Source organism: Poecile atricapillus, chromosome 2 (assembly GCF_030490865.1).
Source record: "Poecile atricapillus isolate bPoeAtr1 chromosome 2, bPoeAtr1.hap1, whole genome shotgun sequence".
Classification (NCBI taxonomy): domain Eukaryota; kingdom Metazoa; phylum Chordata; class Aves; order Passeriformes; family Paridae; genus Poecile; species Poecile atricapillus.
This window is the reverse complement of record NC_081250.1, coordinates 102,908,664-102,920,928: the sequence shown is the minus strand read 5'-3', so window position 1 is coordinate 102,920,928 and position 12,265 is coordinate 102,908,664. Positions and strand designations below refer to the sequence as shown.

Genomic DNA, 12,265 nt, shown 5'->3' with positions numbered 1-12,265 from the left:
CAGCTACATTGCCCGTTCCTGGACACTTCAGCACCTCAATGTCTATTTTGTTGTGAAATCAAACACAGGATTCAAAATGACACAAAGTGGCCTATTGAACACTATCAGCAGCTGCCTCAGGACCCTTGGATCCCATCCAGCCCCATAGACTTGCATGTGTCTTAACTGGTGTAGCAGGACACTATTTCCCTTTGGATTGTGAGGGCTTCATTCTGCTCCCCATCCCTGTCTTCCATCTTAGGGGCTGGGTACCCAAAGGACATCTGGCTTTACTATTAAAGACCAAGGCAATGAGGGCATTAAGTCCCTCAGCCTTTTCCTCATCCTTTGTCACTATGTTTACCCCTGCCTCTTATAAAGCATGGTAATTCTCCTTAGCCCTCCTTTTGTTGCTGATGTACTTACAGAAACATTTTTTTATTGTCTTGTATGGCAATAGGTAGATTAAGTTCTAGCTGGGCCCTGTTGCTTCTAATTTTATCTCTATATAACCTCAACACATCCATGTAGTCCTCCTTAGTTGCCTGCCCATTCTTCCAAAGATCATAAACTTTTTTTTCCTGAGTTTCAGCCAAAACTGTTCAGCCAGGCCAATTTTCTTCCTGCTAGCTCATCTTTCAGCATAAGGGGACGATGGCGTGCCACTGCAGCTTCAGGATTTCGTTCTGGAAGAATGTCTAGCCTTCTTGGAGTCCTTTACCCTTCAAGACTGTCTCCCAAGGGACTCTGTTAACCAGAAATTAATGTAATTTAATTTAATCTGTTATTTACGTCACCACACTGAAAGGGTAGGAGTTTCTGGCAGCAAAGAGTTTGCCTGAACTGGTTTGCCTTTTATCATTGTTTGTGAAAGTGATACCATAAAATGATCATTATTTTGAGTGCTAGATTTAAGCAGGATTTGAAATCTGGTGGATCTTTTTGACTTGGGCAAGGATTTTTAGTTAATCCAATTAACTTTGTAAGCCAGCAGTTTTCTTACAGACTAGTGCTGTTTGTCTAAATGGGGCTGTTCTCCTGGCTGTCAGTATGGGCATTAGCTCTGGGATCCTTTTCGTTCCATGCCATTACTTCCGCACGTCAAAATCTCTCTAGTTTGGAAGACATATAGCAGCTACATTTCTGGGGTAGGAAAGGTGCATAGGAAAAGTGGAGCAGAGCACCCAAACTAGTAAAAAAATAACAAAAACCCTTTTCTAGACAGGGAATGGGAAATGCAGCCTCTTTCCAGCTTGGTCACTTTTCTGTACTAGGAGTTCATTCCCATGAGTTCATCTCTGCAGTCTATGAAAAACAAAAAGAAACTGCCCCGACCAGCATGGATTCATTCTTCCTTCCAGAGCCATGGTGCTGGTGGGTTCTCACTCAGTGGAAGCAGCAGGGGTTTTGCTCAAGCAGAGTCCTTTTCCTCTAATGGAAACATCTCATTTATCTCCTGATGGCAGGTATAGGCACTCCTTGGGGAGAAAAGGCACAAATACTTGGGCTGTGCCTTTAGAATTATTACCATCGTTTATACAGATTCTTGACTGTGCTGATGGCACGTCTTCCTTTTTAAAGTAGTTTACATGGGTCAGTTAGAGATGCTAGTCCTTAACGTTTTATATTTCTTGTTGAAAGATGTAAAACCGGTTTGCTTTAGTTTTTAAAGATGTGAATTTGCTCTGTCCTAGCTAGGTGTCAAAATGGCCGCGTTAAACACTGTTCACCCTCCTTTCTGGCTTCTTAGAACCCCTCAGACGGTCAGATACGAAGGTGGAATAACTGCGTTCACAGTAAATAATGAAAAGCTGAGGCGTCAGAGTTGGTAATGGGCTGAAAGGAGGAGTGCTGGTCAATGTGGGGTTTTCGGGCCGGGTTGGAAATTCCTGCCAGGGCAGCGCACTGCTGGGGATTGTCCATTAGGGGTCAGTGGAGCTCCGCCAGTGGAGGAGTCTGTTCCCTGCCCTGCTGGATGAGCAATTCCTTCTCGCTGCTTCCTCCCGGGTGAACGCCTCTTCCGTCAAAACTCCTGCTTTTTCCAAAGCAACAGCTTGAAGTGGGGCTTAGCTGTGGGCACTGAAAATACAGCCAAAGAAATGCACGGGTGTGTTGTTTTGGTACAAGGAAGGAAGTACTGAAGTATTAGAAAGACACTTTATTTTCTGTTTGCAAAACTGTTTTCCTAAGTATCTTTTCTGACAGAAAAGCATGTGCATGATAGATACAAGCTGTTTAGTTGTACTTCTTGGTGACCTCCTTCAGTGACTTATTCAAAATTCAGTAAATATCCAGATGGGATTTCTTAATTTCCTAATAAAAATGAATCAAAATGTAAAAAAAACAAAAAGCCAAACCCATCCTCAGTGTGATTTATTACCTTGCTTTTCTCAGGACTCATAATTTTTATTATTCTTTAAATTTCCTGTGGAATCTGTTCTCTGTACTTGATTAGATGGTCTGGAGTGAAACTATTTTTCCTTCCAACTCTGGCCAAAATAGAGGTAAACCGTCTCTTGTAAAGGGTGTTTTCCATTTAAATTGTAAAGGTAAACTTTTTATTTTAATGCTAGGTATTTCAGAGTTCTGCTTCAGTTAGTTATTCCTGGAGTATACTGTTGTGTCACAGAGGATTACAGGGTCAATATTATTAAAACAAAATTTTATGTCAGTCTGGCCATGTGCCAGCCCTTAGAAAAGAATCCAGCTTCCTGTAGATCCTAACAGATAGTTCTGAAATATTTAGTTTTATTTTAGTTGAAAGTTTTCATTTTTATTTCCTGAAGATTATTTTAGTTCTTAGAAAAGAGGAGTCCTGGTCAGCACTGGCTATGATTTTTGTTGTGATGAAGGAATTAAGATGCTTGTTTAGATTAAAGTTACGCTTTCTTCTAACCCAGAGTTGCTTATCATGTTCTCTAAAGCTGCCTTATGTTGTATTTAGGGATTATAAAATCTGCCATGTGTATCTCAGTGTGTTAATACAAACAATCCCACAGACACCTTCCCTAGGTGGTGTAACAGTTTGGGTCCCTAGAAGCTGGCCAGCCCTGAAGAAAGAAGTCAGGTTTTTCCCTCAGGGATTGTGATGCAGATTCACAGTAGCCATGTAAACACAGGCTTTATGGAATTGTCCAAGCTTGCCTGGAAAGAGGGAAGGCGGTAGAGGGAAGGAAGCCAAAATGTGTTAACTGCCAAATTATAAAATTACTTTATGCTCTAGGCTTCTGACTGTAGTCCTTCTTGCTCCTAATGGGGTTTTAGTGGCATGTTGGAGGGGAAGGACAAAATCCAAAGAGCTCCAATAACCACTGGAAGGAAGAGGAGACCAGAACATCCATTTGCAGTCAGAGATAACCTCTGGATAAGGGCATTGCTTTCTTTGCTCCAGTGCAGTTTTGATTTTTAAGAACAGATAAATGGAAGGGGCTCAAGCCTCATTAACTTAATCCCCTGTGTTATAGACAGACATAAAATGAAGGCTTTTTCCCCTCTGCAATCCTAAAATAGACAAGGATTTACAGAAAATTAAGTTTTTCCCCTGCTGGGCAGGAAATCTTGATGGTAAACTTCTGCTGTCCCTGAGCTGATGAATCATAATAGCAAAATGGATTTTTTTTTTCTCAAGGATTTGTTCAATTGTTTGCATTTTTTTAGACCCATGTGAGTTATTGGCATCTTCAATATACTGTGGTGGTAAGTGCTACATCATAAAAATAGACTTTGGGAAAAAAAGAGCTTTTTTAATTTTGAATTTATTATCTGCTAATTTGTTTCATCCCCCAGCATTATTTTACAGGAAGAAACAGTTGAACAATTGTTTCCTTTCTACCATTTCTATGGTAAAATAACTTCCCATAATTTTAAGGTCTTATATCAAGTGTTTCCATCAGTCATATCCTTTGCAGTCTTGGCAGGTCCTGTTATCTTCAGTTGTTCCTGTTATTGAAGGCATGTCATACCTTTAAACATCCTTACACCCCTCCTTTGTACATCTTTTCTTTTATCATCTCTTTCCAAGAGGGCCAGAACTGCGTTCAAAAATGTGGTTTCAGCATCAGTTTACACAATAACTTTTTATCATTTAATCTGCAATTTATCCAGAAGAGGACTTTTGTTCCATGGCATCTTAGTATCTCTAAGAGCCTTTAGTGAGAGATGTGTCGAATGGCTTTTATAAATCCAGGTAAATTAAATCGCTTTTCATGCAGTCTATGAATGCTGGATATAACAGATATTCTTAGATGCCCAATATTATTTTTCTACATGACTTATATTCTTTGATTACAGTATCTATCAACTATCCCAAGTCAATGTCACTCCAATGTCCCTTAGAGAATTCTCCTCAGTGGAACGTATGTGGGAGGGAAGAAAAAACGGCTAGTTTTTGTACAAGACATGTATAGTCACCACTCCAAAGAAAGCACAGACAAGTTACACTATTTCTGTCACCTTATGTGCAGATTAAAAGCCGTTCAAAAGCTTTGAAAATCTCCACGTTGACACACTTAAAAGTTTAAGCTTGGTTACATTTAACATCTATATCAAAATAACTTCCTTTTGCAGGTTTGTTGTTTTTTTTTTTTAACTCTGTGCATCCAGGCAAGAGTTACTTAAATTGGCAACAAAATACATCTTAATTGAAATCAGTTTGTTATTCTCAAAATCTTATTATAAGTAAAAATGGGGACATGCCTTATTTGAGAAGTCAAGAGTTTAATGTTCATGTAACTGACATTTTAGTAGACTTAAAATGCAATAAACAGTTTCTAAGATTTTACTGCAGTTAGTTACTAAATTTCACATTCCCTATTATCCAACTAAATTTACACTTCTGACTGTATGAAAAATAATCAATTTAAACTGTTGCAGAGAAATGCACATGAGCACATGCCCTCACACTGTGAGGGGTGCGGTGATAACTGGGTGTCCTCTTCTTCCTTGCCAAAAGGAATGCGATGTTGGCAACTTCTTCCTCGCTTCAGGTTCCACTTGGGGCTATTTTCATGTTTGCTGATACTTCTGTGGACCTTTCTTCTTTTCACTGGTCTGCAAGTATATCTCATCTTCATTTACAATATACAGTGCATTTTACATGTGTTGGATAATGCTTTCTGCTCTCTTTTGCTCCTAACACTAGTTTTGCCCAGCTCCAAGTTGTATCTTGAATTTACCATTTATGAGTATTTAGTGTGATTCCAAGCCCCCTCTTATCAACCCAGGCCTGTATTTGTCTAGACCACATCCACTATTCCCACTTTGAAGGCCTTGCTGTCATTCCTATATAACTGCACTAGCTGTTGTATGTGTGAGTCCTAAATACATCTTTCTATGTAGAATAACCGGCTGCCACCATTGTCTCTATAAAAACTCTTACATCATGTGACTAAAATATGCAGAAGTACATGGAATGGGGAGTAGCTATCTGATCACTAGGAAAAAAAAAAATGTTACAACTAAGCAAGCTAAACCAAGGTTACCAGTCAGGCTGAGACAAGTTCAGCCAAAGGAGAGAACCAGGTAACTACTGTAATAAACATCAGATTAAAGAGGCATCACTTAAAACAAAAAGATTAGCAAAATAACTTACTGTTTTCTATACATAGCTGTAGATCCTCTATAGATGCCTTCTTGCAAAGCACCACCAACTTAAAACAGGAGAAGGTTGTGTTTGCTTATGGTATGGGTGGTATGTCAATCTTAACAAGTGATGTGATCCAAAATGAGCAGTTCTGCTGAAATGAGTTGGTGTTGGACCCTGCTAGGGAGAGGATTGCTCTGGGCTTGTTGTAATCTGGCCTTGGGCAGTGGCTGCCAATAGCAGTTGGAATTTGCTACCTGTGCTCCTAAAGAACGGCTTCTGCTTTGGACTCCTTGAGTAGACAGCCTCTTCATGTTCTCCAGCACGGTTTTGTGACATGAACCAAAGTGCAGCAAAAGAGAATGGTCCTGATCTGAATGAAAATACTAATGTAAGTATGCTGTGTATGAGTTCAGAACCATTAACCATTCAAGCTTTTAAGTGACATTTTTGACTTACTGAAACATTTCCCAGTAGTGAAGGAAGAAATTAAGAAATTAGGACTGGAGCCAGGAAGCCAAGCAAAACATGTGAAATATGAGAGGGATCTGAGGTTTCATGATAAATGCACTCAGGCAACCGGCGAGATACTTCTGCAAGTGGCATGACAAGATATGAAATGTAGCTGCAAGAGACCAGGGTCATCTACACATAGATCAAGCTGAAAAATGGAAAAACACTGTCTGCAAGCCTGGGTAAGCATACACTCATGCTTCAGTGGTAGGAAAAAAAATTGAAAGTAGCAGTGTTGAAAGACAAGCACATTTCAAGTTGAATCTCATTCTCTTAGGCCGGTCCTTATTTGTAATGTCTTGATCTCTTTCATGATAGCTGGGGCAGGAGATACTAGGCTATATGAAATCCTAGCCAACATCTTGAATTACAAAAGGCAGGGAGAAAAGATCTGATTCTGTGGAGAAACCATCCACTCAGAAAATGCTTTTCAATGGAAAAGTAATGACTGCATGCTATTAGCTGTAATCGTAAACCTAAACTAATACAATGATGTGTTTTTTCCCACTGAGTGGTTTCCTGTGAGTCTGGTCTTTTGCATCTCCTTAATCCCTGCACATGCTACTTCGTGCATTTTCCTTCCCAATGCTCTGGTTTTCTACCTGCTGTCCGTGTGCCACATGCAATTTTAGTGAGCATGCAGGATTATCTGTTTAGCAGTAGCTAGTGCTGGCTGACATTTGCGTGCTACCCCTTTTCAATTCAATTACTGACTGTGCACAGGGCAGTAATTGCAGTTTCAGAAAGCTAAGGTTAATGAATAAATTGAGTCTTGTGTCTTCCTGGGTCGTAAGATAAAAATTATGGATAAAATGTATAGAAGGGAATTAAATAGTAGCAGTTGTGCCAGGCTGTGCTGGAAGCTCATAAGGAAAGTTTAGGTGTCTGCTGAAATAAAAAATGTCATTGATAATGAAACTCAAAGGAGGTTGGAAGAGAGGTATTCTGAATAGTTCAGCTTCTCTTTTCCCCCTTATGGACACAGTATGCAATTTGGCCAGTGATAAAAAATGAACTTCAGTTTTTCTGCAATAAGACCAACTTTTGCTATGCACTGCACAGCTCTAAGTAGGCATCATAAGTAAGTATCAGTGTTTGAAAGACAAAAACAACAAAAAAGAGGGTTTTTCTGATGAAGGGGTCTAAACTAAAATTAGACATTTGCCTTCAGGTGCCTGCCCATCTCTGGATATGTCAAAAAGCAGTTTTTGCAGTACATCAATTATCAGTTTGATCAATTGATGCATCAGGGTTCTTCAATTGAATCAGTCATCCAGTTCTAACCAGCTGCCATCTAGAAACAGAATTCCTATTGAATTAATGTGGAGCTGTTTTGTAGGCTTCAGATTTTAAAAAAACTTTAGTCAGTGGTTTCAGAGAAAGTCTAACTTGTCCAAGCTCTGCCATGAGAAGAGGAGGAGGTTATGCTGCTTTCTGAAAGCTGTGTGCCTTTTAAGGTCCATATCTCCCTCTTATAGCAAAACATAAGAGTAATTAACATTAATAAGAGGTAGAATGCAAATGTGGGTACGTGTGTGGGACAGCCAAACCTCGTGTCTCAAATGCTGCACATCAGGTAGTAACTGGGCTGGGAGTCAGATCTGTCCTGCCTTGCTTGAGCCCATTCAGTGCTTTATGCTTTCCTTCGATACCCTCACTCTCCTGTGAGGAGCTTCAGCAAAAATGGGCCTGTGTCCTTCCTCTTCTGGCACACTGCAACCATATCACATCTGGACAGCCTCATCTTTGATCTCCCTTAAAAGCTCCTCACTAGAAAGTGTCTCAGCCATGGCTGGCGCCTTGACCTCTCTCCTCAGTGCATGACCCATCGTCCCCTTCTGTCTCATTTTACCCCAGACAAAGCTGTGTTAGTGGGGGCTCAGGGGCTCAGTAACCACTTAGGGCTTCAACCACTCTGTGTGCCTGGCCACTGCTACTTTAGGGAAGAGAATTGCAGGACTGTTTGTGGAGAAATCAGAGAAAATGGAAAATGGATGGGAGTATGTCACAAGTAGATTGGATTTACATGGGAGAGTGAAAGTGGAAGAGAAAAAGAAGACATGAGACTAGTCAAGCAAATATTAATGAGGAAATTGTCCTCCTTAGTATTAAGAAACCTGTATTGTCAGGCTGTCAGATTTAGTGGGGAAGTGCCTGCCTTGTCAGCGCTAGCTGAGCTCCTGGTGTGCCCAGATGAGCCATCAAAGCAGCCTCTTGCCAGTCAGAAGGGAGCTGGCTGAGCACTGTGCAAGCAGCACAGCAGCACCCCTCTGGCAGCCTCAGCAAGCAGGGCTCAGACCCTTGGATCAGGATCCAAGGAGCTGTCACATGAAAATCTCATGCACGCATGGACCTATGGGACAGGACTGCCAGGAGCCTCCAGAGCGCTGCTGCAGTGGGAGCAGAAGAATTGGAATGGAAAGAAGGAAGAAAGAAAGAAGCAGGCAGGCTGAAATGGAAGAGAGAAACTGAAACAAATGTTGATAATATTAAAAAGCATAGTCTAGATCTTGCCAACAAAATCATTAGCATATGAGTGGAAGCATCTTTCAACTAGAAATGGTCTGGATGTACTTTGTTCCTGGAATGTACAACACATCAAGCTACTTCAGTGGTCAATAGAAAACTTCAGCCCTCAGCTTTTGTTGAAACTATGTCATCAAAACCTCTTTTTCTAGCATTGCATTATTTGACATGACATTCCAAGTGATGTGCAAGATAGTAGAACCAAAAAGGAGATGCATATAGGTAAATATTTTCTGTCCTGGTTTCAGCTGGGACAAAGTTAATTTTCTTGCTACTAACTGGTACAGTGTTCTGTTTTGGATTTAGTATGAGTGTAACATTGAAAACAGACTGATGTTTCCAACTGTTGCTGAGCAATTTACAGCACTTTTCAGCTTCTTGTGGCCTGACAGTGAGAAGGCTGGAGAGGCACAAGCTGGGAGGGGACAAGGCTCGGACAGCTGACCCCAACTGACCCAAGAGATATCCCATACCATATGGCATCGTGCTCTGTATATGACCTGGGGGGAGGAGCTGGCTGGGGACCACTGCTCAGGAACTGACTGGTACCATTTGGTGGTGAGCTATCCCACTGTGCAACACTTGATTTGCATATTCAAATTCTTTTAACATTATTATTATTATTTTCTTCCTTTTCTGTCCCATCAAACTGTCTTTATCACAACGCATGAGTCTGAGTCTTCCCACTCTCTCCCCCACCCCACTGGTAGGGGGGCTGGGGCAGTGACTGAGGAGCTGTGTGGCGCTTAGTTATCAGCTGGGGGTAAACCACAACAATTGGATGAACCTACTTAATGCCCATTGCATTATACCCTTTTCTTCCTCCCCTGTGGATACACAAGCACCTAAGCATATGTCAGGTAGTCTGAAAACGTTGCTAGCATTGAGAAGGGCAGTGTCCTTGACCCCTCACCTCTGGCAGAGCTGTAATTTAGAAATCCCTCAAATTCTTAATTGGAATCATGAGGGCATTTTCTCCCATTTTTGTTTATATTTTATGGTAATGCAGCTTAACAAAGGTATATCTAGGTATTTCTTTGCCTTCATACCCTTTTTTTTTTTTTCTAATTTCCACATAATATTGCCTATATTCCACAGTTCTTCTGGTCAGATGAGAGTGATCTCTCATAATGACTAGTAGTTATTTTCTAGGGATTTCCAGAAGCATATTTCCTAATATTTCCATAACCAAGATGGATATTTCTGGGGGAATAAGTACATGAGTGCTCGCAGCTGTGTACAAAACATAGTACAGCCAAAGTCTGTTGTGAGTGCATATTACACACCCAAAATTCTGTTCCAGACAGTGTTGGGGCTGCATTTTAAGAGATCCTTTTAGTTCCTAGGTCTCTTAATGCTAATAAAAATTCCTGCTGTTGCAGGATTAGTCAATGGCAAAACCCATCTGGAAGATGATTTCTTTCTCCCACTGAAACTGTGGGTGGAGGTCTGGGTTTGCATCCTTACTCTCTTAACTATTCTTTACTCTTGGCCAGAGCAGAATTTGTTGGGATTGTGATCCTGAGCCTGTTTAAATAACCATTTAATAAGTGTTCTGGTTTTCTCATTATAGGAACAAATTTCAGATCTGAGATTTGGGTGCCTCCATAGCTCTTTCCTAGGCTCTACATTATTATATTAGCTTGTGGCTCTAGTCCTGAAAAGAGTGTAATTTCATCCTCGCATTTCAAAAGGTTAGTATCTTCTCATTAACAATAAGGGGTCACATCACACAGCTAAAAAAAAAAAAAAAAAAAATTGTAGCATACATCTGAATTTCCTACCCATGTGAGCAGTGGAAAAATGAACAGGAGTGGGAAGGAGTCATCACATCATATACTAACTCATCTAAATCTGGATGCTTAAATTAGGTTCCTCCAACAAGTGGAATCAGGACGAGTCATCTCTGTCACTGTTAGGAAAGCCAAGAGAGATTAGGCTCCTAATTTATTTATCAAAACATTTGATTGTATTTTACTATGTGTAAAATATCTTGTAAAGGTGCTGTGATTATCATGCCTTCTTCCCAGCCTCTCAGCCTCTTAAAATTTTAAATTACTGATCCTGCTGAACTTTCAGAAGTACACCAGAGCCAGTTCTTCTGAACTCTAGAGCAACAGAAAACAACAAAGAAACTTGAAGAAAGCCAAGACAAAAAAAAATGTTAAAAGAAAAAATCCAGAGATGAAGAGGAGGAGCTGCAAATATGTGTCACAGCCACAATATTAGCTGCTGCTCTCACCCCACATGGGCTGTGAGAATTTAATGAGAAAAATTGTCCATGCACTTAATAAATACTTGGGCTGAAGGACTGAAGAAGGTCATGTTTTAAAAACCTACCTGCAGACAATTGATCGTAATGAGGCTAACAAGGTTTTTCTAGGAGGTAAAAGTGTGACTCCAGCAGAGCCTTAGAGGCAGGAGCTGTCATGGGAAGGGCCACCAAGCTCTTGGTCCTCTCAAGTGGATGCCTAGCATCCCCTGTGGGGCTGTAAGGGCTCTACTGCTGCAACAGCCCTCCTGCCATTGGCTTCAGCAGCCTAAATGTTGCAGGAACCTTTAATCGGAGTCTAGCTAGATGAAAGCAGCTACACATGTAACTAGCAGTGCCGTAATGGCCACTTTGATTACAGTGTAGGTATCTTCAAAAATAGATGATCTTGGGAATCAAGGTCAGGATGTGATTATAAGAATTACAGGCTTTCCTAAAAGTGCTGACGAAAACAAAAACGCAAACTGAAAAACTTATTGATTCTTCCATTTTAACCCTGATGACCAGCTACATCAAACTGATCTGCTGGGAGCCATCACAGACAAATCCACAATAAAAGAAACACCGCGTGGATCAGCAGCAGACATCAGAAACCTTCCCAGAGGAGAGGTAAGGAATGTAGAGCTGCCCTTGTCGCTTCTCCTTTGGTAAATGACTACTCAAAAACCCTAATTAAATTTCCGTCTTTAAAATGTGATTTCCATTTGGTCCCTGAGGTTTAAAAATAGTGAAAAGATTTCAGCAATTGATGACACTCTCAACTGTACTAAATTAGAGCGTAGAGGAATTAGGAGTTGCTGCTGATGGTGTCACGTAGTAATGGTATCTCCTTTTCCTCTTGCCCTTGCTCCAGGTTGCTGTTCTCCACCACCACGCTCCCAGGCAGCAGCCACATACCAGAGAGGAAAATCACACGCCAGTGGTGCTTGGTGGTCAAAGTAAGTTTTTTATCACTTTTTAATTCATTTAGCCCTTGAATCCCTTCATTCAGGCTTGCCCATGGGCCTGCACCTCCAGTCTTTTCTCACATACACTGGCTTGTGGAAAGAGGTAACAATTTTGCCTTTATGCATGTTTTCAACAACAACTTAACTTTACTGACCACTGTGGAAATTCTCTAGATTTGCACTGCTGTGAACTAAACTGGGCTCGGGGGATCTGTGTGTGTGGGTTATAGACTCCTTAATTGCATGTGGGCAGCATTGTCCTCTGACTCAGAAATATGTTTGCCTTGGGAAAAAAAATAATATACTCCCAAAAATTATTGTTGTTCTCCATTCATAGATGTGATCTCTTTAACATTGCCCTGTATTTGTCTTCACAAAATTTATTGGATAAATGGCAAAAAAGGCTATTAGTTTTTTCCACTGAAATATATGAGTGATAAACACATC

General features: G+C 40.7%; 1 long non-coding RNA gene across 1 annotated transcript; it reads left to right on the top strand.

Annotated features, from left to right (window-relative positions):
- The first annotated feature begins 9,793 nt into the window (after positions 1–9,793).
- Positions 9,794–11,939, top strand: LOC131576226 (uncharacterized). Its single transcript, XR_009276944.1, has 3 exons — positions 9,794–10,293; positions 11,379–11,480; positions 11,725–11,939. It is a non-coding gene; the product is annotated as an uncharacterized LOC131576226 (long non-coding RNA).
- The last annotated feature ends 326 nt before the right edge of the window (positions 11,940–12,265 follow it).